At 40.5% G+C, this 10,875-nt stretch overlaps 1 pseudogene; it reads left to right on the top strand.

The window, feature by feature from the left end:
* The first annotated feature begins 441 nt into the window (after positions 1–441).
* Positions 442–6,221, top strand: LOC129675050 (deoxycytidylate deaminase-like; annotated as a pseudogene).
* Positions 6,222–10,875: the final 4,654 nt, after the last annotated feature.

The following is a 10,875-nucleotide window of genomic DNA, read 5'->3' on the forward strand; positions in this document are numbered from 1 at the left end:
AAATTTTCTCAAGACAGGAATAATCCTGGTGAAGCTTAACTTTAGTAGCAATGGTTTGTATACATTTTATAGGAATTAACTTGGAAGTCATTGCATAGTGCAAAGGACAGTTTTCTTTCTTTTTGAGATATAATATTGCTATGTAGTTCAGGATGGCCTGGAGCTCATAATGCCACCCATTGTTATGTATAATTAATATATGCCAATGAAAGATTAAAATATGATTTTGGTTGTTATAAAATTAGTAACTCTTTATATTTATTTATTATTTCTTTTTCTCTCATATATTATATTCCCAACTCAGTTTTCCCTCCTTCCTTCTCTTCTCCCAGCCCCTTCTCCCCTACTTCTTTCAGAAAAGAGTGGCCTCCCAGGGATATCAACCAAACATGGCATAACAAGTTACAATAAGACTAGCACCTCTCCTCATATTAAGGCTAGATGGGTCAACCAAGTAGGAGGAAAAGGGTACGAAAAACAGGCAAAAGAATCAGAGACGACCTCCCTGATCCCATGGTTGGGAGTCCCACAAGAACACCAAGATACACATCTGTAACATATATGCGTAGGACCTAACTCAGACCAGTAGAGGCTCCTTGATTGTCACTTCAGTCACTTTGAGCCTCTAGGAGCACTGGTTAGATGATTCTTTGGGCCAAATGTTGATTATTACAAAATAACAATTTGAATTAATTATTAGAAATTATAGATTATAGTTGATTCTTATAAAATTGGTATCTCCTCACGTATAATTTAAGTACATGAGCCATAGAACAGATATGCCATGGTGTGTCTTGCATCTCTATATGGCTGTTTCCAATAATGTAACCAACTTCCTAATTCATACTTTTTATGCATATGTGAAAATAATTCTTTTTTTTTCCTTAGAAGCAGAAACTCAACAAATTATGCATATATTTTATACTGAGTGGACATTATCAAATTATCTTCCAAAAACTTTATACTGATTTACATTTTCATTAGTAGTGTATGAGAAAATGTTCCACATTTGTTCTCCAGTGTTAATATTAGCAGCATTTAAAATTGCTGCCACTTTGATGGGCAAAATGTTTTTTAAATTAAATTAGTATTGCCCAAATTGTAAGTGACATTTAAACAGCATTTCATGTGTTTCTTGGTCATTTGCATTCCGTATTCTGTGAATCTCTGATATTCTTTGTCTACTTTCTAATCATATTATTTATTTTTTAGATTTTTTTTGGGGGGGGGGTTAATTTTTAGTCCAGATACTAATTTTTGGAAAATGTTTTCTCTTAGTCTGTCAAATGTCTTACTCTGCTTAGGTTGTTGGACTTTTTTTTGTTATAAAAGCTTTCTATTTTTAGGTTATTAAGCTCACAAATATCTTTATAGGTCTATATCTTGTAACTCATCTAAGAACTTTAGTGCTCCAAATTTATAAACATTTGTCTAGAAAACTTCTATAGTATTTTGTTGTTGTTGTTTTCAAGACAGGGTTTCTCTGTGTAGCCTTGGCTGTCCTGGTCTCACTTTGTAGACCATGCTGTCCTCGAACTCACAAAGCTATGCCTGCCCTTATCTTAGTTGGGGTTACTAGTACTGTGATGAAACATGGTGGCCAAAAGCAAAATTGGGGAGGAGAGTTTATTTGGCTTATGCTTTCATATCACTGTTGATCATCAAAGGAAGTCAGGACAAAAACTTAAGCAGTGCACGAACCTGGAGGCAGGAGCTGATGCAGAGGCCTTGGAAGGGTGCCGCTTACTGGCTTGCTCCTCATGGTTTGCTCAGTCTGTTTTCTTATAGAACCCAGGACCACCTGCCCAGGGATGGCTCCTACAGAGCTGAGGCCTCCTCCATCAGTCATTAATTAAGAAAATGCACTATAGACTTTTCTACAGTCCGACCTTTTTAAAAATTTTATTTATTTTTTTATTAATTACAGTTTCTTCGCTTTGTAGCCCAACTGTAGCCTACTCCCTCTTCCCCTCCCATTCCAACCCTGCCTCCCACTTCTCCACACATGCTCCTCCACCAGTCCACTGATAGGGGAGGTCTTCCACCACTCCATCTGACCCTAGTCTCTCAGGTCTCATTAGGGCTGGCTGCATTGTCTTCCTCTGTGGCCTGGTAAGGCTGCACCCCCATCAGGGGAAGGTGATCAAAGAGCAGGCCGCTGGGTTCATATCAAAGACAGTCTCTGTTCCCATTACTAGGGAACCCACTTGGACACTGAGCTGCCATGGGCTATATCTGTGCAGGGGTTCTAGGTTATCTCCATGAATGGTCCTTGGATGGAGTATCAGTCTCAGAAAAGATCTCTGTGCCCAGATTTTTTTTTTCTCTCCTTGTGGAGCACCTGTCCCCTCCAGGTTTTCCTATCTTCCCCTTCACTCATAAGAATCACTAAACTCTGCTCAAAGTTTGGCTATGAGTCTTAGCTTCTCAGCATCCTACGTTTTGGGTAGAGTGTTTCAGAGGCTCACTGTGATAGACTCCTGTCCTGTTCCCTGTTTTCTCCCTCTTCTGATGTTCATCCCATTTGCCTTTCTGAAGGAGGATTGATCATTTTACTCACGGTCCTCCTTCTTGCTTAGCTTCTTTAGGCGTAAGATTTTAGTAGGGTTATCTTATATTATATGTCTAATATCCACTTATAAGTGAGTATATACCAGGTGTTTCCGCTTCTGGGATACCGCACTCAGGATGATCTTTTCTATTTCCCACCATTTGCCTGCAAATTTCATGATTTCCTTGTTTTTAATTGCTGAGTAGTATTGCATTGTGCAAATGTACCACAATTTCTCCATTCATTACTCCACTGAGGGACATCTGGAATGTTTCCAGATTCTGGCTACTACGAATAAAGCTGCTAAAAACATCGTTGAGCAAATGTCCTTTTTGTCTACTTGAGCATCTTTTGGATATAGGTCTAGGAGTGGTATTGTTAGGTCTTGAGGTAGCACTATTTCTAATTGTCTGAGTAAGCGCCAGATTGATTTTCAAAGTGGTTGTACAAGTTTACATTCCCACCAGCAATGGAGGAGGGTTCCCCTTTCTCCACATCCTCTCCATCATGTGTTGTCACTTGAGGTTTTGATCTTAGCCATCCAAATGGTTGGCTGAAATTTTCTTTCAAGGTCTGTACAGAATTGTGTTGGTAACTTGATGGGAATTGCATTGAATCTGTAGATTGCTTTTGGTAAGATGGCCATTTTTACCATGTTAATCCTGCCAAGCCATGAGCATGGAAGATCTTTCCATCTTCTGATATCTTCTTCTATTTATTTCTTCAGAGAGTGAAAGTTTTTTTCATACAAATCTTTGACTTGCTTGGTTAGAGTTACACCAAGGTACTTTATGTCCTTTGTGGCTATTGTAAAGGGTGTTGTTTCCTTAATTTCTTTTATAGCCGATCTGAAGGAGGTATTTTCTCAACTGAGTTTGCTTCCTCTCAAATGACTCTAGCTGTGTCAAGTTGACATAAAACTAACCTGCAACTTGTCTGTTTTTTAAGCCCTCCAATAGTAAGCCAAACCTATCAGGCAAGAAATTCTACTTATAATCATTCCAAATATTTGCTGAGCTCTTTAGCACTTTTCTGTAGGAAGCTGGATCCAGTTCTCTCTCCAGTAGAAAGGAAAGCAGACTTTAGTTTATTCTAAGGATGGTTACAGCCTAGGAGAATCTACTTCCTTGCTTCATTCATCTTGTGCTCCATCGAGCCCCTTTCCACCCTGATACCTGTTGGTTTACACTAAATCTCAGTCTTTAGCTTGCTGTGTTAGTGTTTTACTAAATAGTAGGAAATGCTTACTGCTGCTACTGTTTAATGTATTTTTTTTGCCTCCTACTTTCTGGACTACGCCCAGGTCATTATTAGAATGTTATATTTCTAAGGATTTTGGCACTGAGTAGGCACTATAGAAATATTGGCTTGTTGGTTTCAATTTCTTATACTGTAATATTAAAAATAAAATAGGGCTGGGGCAAGTCTAGGGCACCAGGTCATCAGTGAAACACTTACTCAGAATATATGAGGCCTTGGGTTTGCCAGAACTGGAAAAATGCTGAGAATAGGCAGTACCCAAAAAATAAAGCAAAATAACATTGAAACAATTGTTCAAATACTAAAAGTAGGTGCAGGCTTCTGTATATTATAGGAATGTCTCATTGTATAAGTAGTAATACTACCACTATCTAACCCTGGAGGGACACTGAGCTTTCTCCAACTTTTGAAGGAAGGAAGAAACAAAAGAGATGTTACTGAATATAAGTCATCAAGAGCATATATTTTAAAGATAGGCTATTTTTTTAGGCATAATTTTCATGATGATCTGCTGGAAATTGGAGATCAAGTGACTAAATCTCTATAAGATTCTGAGGAACATATATTGGAGCAGGTGAGAGGGTTGGCTCCTTAGTTTCAACTCTGTTCTCTGACATCCCCAACCCAGCCTGAACCTGGGGTAAGGGGGGAGCAGAGGGTTACATCAAGACCACTTAAATAGAATACAAAGTATATGTTGGCAGGGAGTGTCTATTCTCTGAGCAGTGTGTTCTTTGAGGACATAGCATGATGGTCCACAGCTGGTTAAGGAAGCAGAATTGTGAGGTTCCAGCTAAGATCTTTTCTCATCAGAGGAAAAACTATAGTCAGGGCCAATATCTCTTCTAATTGCTGGCAGATGAGTCCAGACATCTATTTGATTTTTAGTGAATAACTTGAGGTTCTGAAATGTGATCTGTGTTTACTATAGTTTGGAAAGTGAAACAGATATTTGAATGCTTAGCTCTTCAGATACCAGCCCACCATCCTAACAGGCTGCCTAATCCTCACAAACATTGACATCTGTGATTCCTTTCTGCCTGTGGACATGCCTCTAAGATGCTGCCTGAATCTGTGGATAAACCCTATTCTGTTTGTCTCCGTTAGCATATTCTGTAAGCTCACGCACTAACTGTTGGGTCCTTTGCAACACTTTCTTAATGGAAAAGTATACTTTTATAAGTAATGTTAAAGTTTCCTTTCTATGCATCCTCATTCCTATTTTACTTCTTTTTTCCTAGAATCAGCTACAAAAAATTAATTTATTATCTCTGGTTTCCTATTATTTTTGTTATTTTAAGATTTTGTCTTAGTTTGTTTCCTGTTGCCATGAAAAAATATCTTGACCAAAGCAACATAAGGAGAAAGTGGTTATTTTGCTCTCAATTCCAGGTTACAGTTCATCATGGCAGGGAAGTCACAGAAGCAGGTGTTGGGAAGAAATGATCATGTTACATTTATAGTCAAGAGAAGAGCATCCTGACTTCCTTCTCTAGTGCTGTGTGCAAAGGGTGGGGTGGGGGTGGGGATATGGGCAGATGCTTGGCCTGCACCCTAGCAGAGCATACAGTTAGTACAGTCCCTCACAGATTACCTTGCTTTTACTGAGCTCAGCCTGCACATGGGCAACAACTTGTTGGCTCACAAAGGAGAGGGGAGGATACTCCTCCAGTTTCTTCTGGCACACATGGTAGGGAGGGATGGAGACTTAAGAATCTGGAGCAGAGGTGTGGAAGTTGCAAGGACTGTGCCTAGTGTGTGTGTGTGTGTGGGGGGAGGAACAGTAGTTTCATCCTGCATTCTTTACATTCCTGCATTAGTTTCCTCATTCTGAAGTTGCTTGTGGTTGCAAATGACTTCTTAGTATCATCATAAGTGACCTTTCCTGCAAAAACAAATCAGGATGACTATCTGGAATGGCCTGAATATTTTATGGCGGTGGTCTTCAGCACAGTGCAGCAAGGATCCAAGTGGCCAGTTTGGAGCCTGCATTGTGAATATAGACAACAAGGTTGGTAGGATTGGAGACAATGGAATGCCAAATATGTGCAGTAATGAACTGTTGCCTTAGAGGAGAGCAGTAGAAAATAAGCTGGGTATTAAATATCCTTATGTGTGCCATGTTAAGCTAAATATGCCATCATGAACAAGAATTCAACTGATATGGACCTGAGTATGCATATTGCCTTGATCTGATGTAATTAATGTGCTAAGTTCATCATCCAGGAAAGTACACAAGAAGTTATTTTCATGTCGGAGAAATAACTTGACAGTGAAGACTCACTCAATGGCCACGAGGTTCACATTTAAATTAGCTAAGACTACCTTCAGAAAATTTATAGCAAAATACAGCAAGATTGTCATTGGCTTTGATTCAATGAATAGCCGACTGAGTCAGAAACCTCAGTGAGTTCTCTCGTTAAATCACAAGAAGATGAGGACTCTTCTCTTCTAAGAAACTGCTGCTTGAAGTCACACATAACTTTTTAATAGCTAGCATAGCACAAGTAGACATCTAAAGAATGTAAAACCTTGAATCCTATTTACTGTCCCTGTTATACCCAGTTCGCGAGCCCCCAAAAGATCTACAGGAATCGACTCCGTTGCAAAACACATGAGGGTCTTTTTATTGTAAATTACAAGCTACAGCTTGGGCCCACACAGCCCCACCGCCGGCGGTGGGAGCTGAGCGCGCGTGCCCAGGTTAGTTGGGTGATTTATAGATTCTGGTCCCTCCCAGCATACCCAAGGCAGGGGCAATTCCTGCCTGGCAAGCATCTATTGGTCAAAATGCTATATTTTGAATCGATTGGCTATAGGAAGGTTACCAGGCCATTAATGACCAGATGTCCCTCCCTAGGGGGATGGTCCAGTTTCCTAGCAACCGTATCTCTAGTGGGTGGGGAAAGAATGCAGCGAGGTAGCTCTCCCCTCAGGGCATTACTAACTACTTTACCGCACCTAGGCACCTACTCTAGGTTTTAACGATAGCTGTCACTTTGGTCTCTCATCCCTACTGTCGCATGGGTCTGTATCTGTTTAAACTATTGATTTATTTTGATTTGGAAACTAAGGGCCTCTCCACAGGGCTGGAGTGAAGGTCTCTCTCCACCTTTACAGCCTATCGGCCTGGCATGAGGGCGACTGTACAGAAGAATGCTAGCTCTCGGTTATCCACTGAATCTCAACAGCCAACCTTGCTGCTACATGTGCTAGGACACACAAATAATTGCTTTGCAGGGATGAGCAAATACACTGATGTGAACTTCTTGCTCAAAATGAAGCGTACCCTTAGGGGAAAAATAGGACCAGATGATGTTAGCATGAAAGTATTTGCTGCAGAGTTGAGAGGAAACTGTCACCCATCTATCCAGAGAAGGTTGAGGATTGCTTGTGTCCTAGCTGAACCGGGATTATCCTCTCAGTCCCCACTCTCCTGCTACACAGAGAACAGTGGCACACTATCCCTCTGGAGGTTAGGGACCTCTGTGGTTTCAGCTTCTTATCCTTGGTTTGTTGTCCACATATCTCTATTAAATTTGTCCAAGTAAGAAGTGGTTCCTAGAGAAGGCATTTTACCACTCCCCCCTAGACCAAGCACTGTGTGTGGTGACAACTGGAATTGTATGGATAGGTGGTCTGGGGCAATCCTCCATCCCGTTTCTGCTGCTCTGTGGGAGCATGCCACCCCTGTTCCACGTTAATTTTCAATGGCACCCTACAACCAGAGAGTACATTAATTCCTGTCCTGTAAAAGAATTGTGGGAAATTCTGTCCACCTGGAGGTAGTCTGTTCTATAGCCACTGGATACTCAGGTTCATTTGTGTCTATGGTGTTGTGTCTTCAGCGGCACAGGCATTATTTTTCTTATCAATGTAGTTGGGGAATGCTCCACTGTGGACTTTGTACTTCATTTCATTTATCTTCTATTAAACATGTTCAGTGGCTTTGATAAAATGTTTGATTTTATCTTAAAGATTATTGCCATTTTTAGGGTGCTCATACATTTTCATGGGTTTACATTTTATCCCTAGGATTTTTGTATTCTGTGTTCTGGGGCATTTTGTAATTTGGCTCTTTACCAGTGTTTTATAAAATTTACTAAAATCTGCACACACACACACACACACACACACACACACACACACAGAGCAGAGTATTGAATTATGGCATGCAAGTGCTCAGTTTGCTTTCTCCATTTTATTTAGTTGAGGATCAGGGAGTGGTATCACCCCAAATTAAAATGTGGTCTACTATATATGCTGTATTTTTTAATATTGTTAGAATTTTTGCATTTATAAGCAAAATTTACAATCATAAGGAGGATTACAAAATCTTGATTTAGAATAGAAACTCTGAGCTTATATTATAATGCATTCACTTGTAAGCACTGTGATCTATTGATAATTAATTAAGTAACATTATGTTTTCCTCATTTGTCAGAGATGATAATACTAGTTATTCCATAGAAGATTACATGTGTGCATATATGTTTTGGTTATCTGTTGTTACAAAACAAATGCATTGAACATATGACTATAATAGTTTACATAGCACATGCCAAATTGATTCCTGGTTCTGCATAGCAAATCACAAAATCTACTGGCCTAAAATAAAAATCTTTTTTTTTTACAATGGCTTATAATTCTGTGTATTTGGCTGAGTAACAGTTCCTACACACTTATTAATTTAGGTGGTAATTACTCAAGAAGTCTAGTGGGCCTGGAATGTCTAAGATGGTTCCCTGGTATGACTGGTAGTTGGTGTTAGAACAACTGGACCTGTTACAAGTGGTCTATTTATGTGCCATGGGTTTTTCTTAACCCTTAAGTTAGTTTTTTATTCAGAGTAACAAAGGAGGGTATTATAAGGGGGAAAGATAGATGCTAGAAGGCTTCTTCAAACTCAAAGTTTTGAAGTGGCAAAACATTAGTTCTTCTTGGGTTCAGTAATCTTCTTCCAAGTACATAGAGACAACATATCGGCAAAATTATGTTCTTTATGGATGTAGGGGGGCAGTTTCCATTTATTTCCTGGTTGACAGCTAGCTGACAACCTTAATTTCATCCTTAGATGACACCTTAAGTTCCTAGCTGTAAAGCTTTGACCTAATGTGGAAAAACCTTTTCCACTGTTATAGTAAAGTTGGTTATATATATTTTAACATAATCATGAGACTAATGATCTCATCATCTTTTACTTAGAATATACATCATACAGAGAGTACCTATTAAATACTATTCACAAGTGATGCTTATAGTCTAGGAGAAGCATGTATGCAAGGGGGAACTTGGGTCATTTTAGAATTTTGTATATTACAATTGGCAAAAGCTTATTTTTTAAGTCTATTTATTTATTATTGATTACAATTTATTCACTTTGTACCCCAGCTGTAGCCCCCCTGTCTCCTCCCAATCCCACTCACACTCCCTCTTCTTCTCCTATGCCCCTCCCCTAGTCCACTGATATGGGAGGACCTCCTCCCCTTCTATCTGACCCTAGCCTCTCAGGTCTCGCCACATGGCAAGACTGTATCCCCCAGGGAGAGGTGATCAAAGAGCCTGCCACTGAGTTCATGTCAGAGACAGCCTCTGATCCCATTAGTAGGAATAGGAAACTTGGAAACTGAGAAGCCTACGGGCTTCATCTGCGCCAAGGGTCCTCTCCATATGTGGTCTGTGGTTGGAATATCAGTCTCTGCAGGCGACCCAGGGCCCAGATTTTTTGAATCTGTTGGTCTCCTTGTGGAGCTACTGTCACCTCCAGGTCTTTCTAATTCCCCCTTCTTGCATAAGGTTTCCTGCACTCTGCCCAAAGTTTCCCTATGGGTCTCAGCATCTCCTTTGTTACCCTGATGGGTAGAGTCTTTCAGAGGCCCCTGTGGAAGGCTCCTGTCCTGTTCCCTGTCTTCTCCTACTTCTGATATCTATCCTTTTTGCTCTTCTGAATGAGGTTTCAGCCTCTTCCCTAGGGTCCTCCTTATTGTTTAGCTTCTTTTGGATTATAGATTTTAGTATATTTATCTGATATTTCATAGCTAATTTTCACTAATAAGTGAGTATATACTGTATGTTGTGCAGGCAATTCAACTGGCCTACCATTGGGGACCTTTAGGGTCCTGTCAATATCCTATGTCTGTACTTGCATCCTATGACATCATCTGGGCTGAATACATAGTGACTTGTTGGCCACTCTCTCACTCTCTTGTTCTCTGTCTCTCTTGCTCTTCCCTTTTCTTGCCTTCTCTCCCCTCTCTCTGCCAGTGTGCCCCCTCCCCCACCATGTCTTTCTCCCTCTTTTTCTTTCCTTCTCTCTCTCCCTCTTCATCCAATTAACTGAAAGAGGTATTATATGAAATAATATAATACATGTTCTTGTTGTGTGCATGACATCATTTTAAAATAAATACTAGCATTTGGTGCCAAAACCTGGGAGGGCTCTTTTAATAATGTTTAGACATGCTAGAACCCCTTTTCATATGCCCACCCACAACAAATCTTTCTTTCACACCCTTGTCTCCTGCTCCTCATTATCTGCTTAACCTGCTGCTCCCTGCTGCCACCAGATATATTGTCCCACTTCTGGCGGCTGCTCAGATGTGTGTGTGGCCTACAACAGAACTTTTTCTCATGCCAACATCCTCATCCACGTTGGACTTCACTATTATGTAAGCCAGGCCTTGGGACCCACCTGCACAACACAGAGGATTTTAAAACTGCCCTCAAATGGCTTTAAAATTTGCCACTGCCTTAGACCCCTGGAATTAGGGCTTTAAATTTTCTTCATGCTTATGTGTGGAGCAGAGTTTTTGAATTGCGCTGACACCTGCTCAGCCATGCCACCCACAGACTGTTTAAAAGTGCATCCAGGCAGAGACTGCCATTCCTTCAGCAGGGCCGTGGGTCTTGCAACCCTGTTTCTGTAGTGCTGTTTCTGCTGCACAGGACTCATGGCTAGCTACCATGTTGAATTTAGGATAAGGAGGGTGGAGCTATGGCTTCACTGCCATCTCTACTAAGGGCAAGCACATGGTTTCACCACCATCTTCACTTAGGGCAATCAA

This window comes from Psammomys obesus, unplaced genomic scaffold, assembly GCF_907164565.1.
Source record: "Psammomys obesus unplaced genomic scaffold, mPsaObe1.curated_primary_1811, whole genome shotgun sequence".
Classification (NCBI taxonomy): Eukaryota; Metazoa; Chordata; class Mammalia; order Rodentia; family Muridae; genus Psammomys; species Psammomys obesus.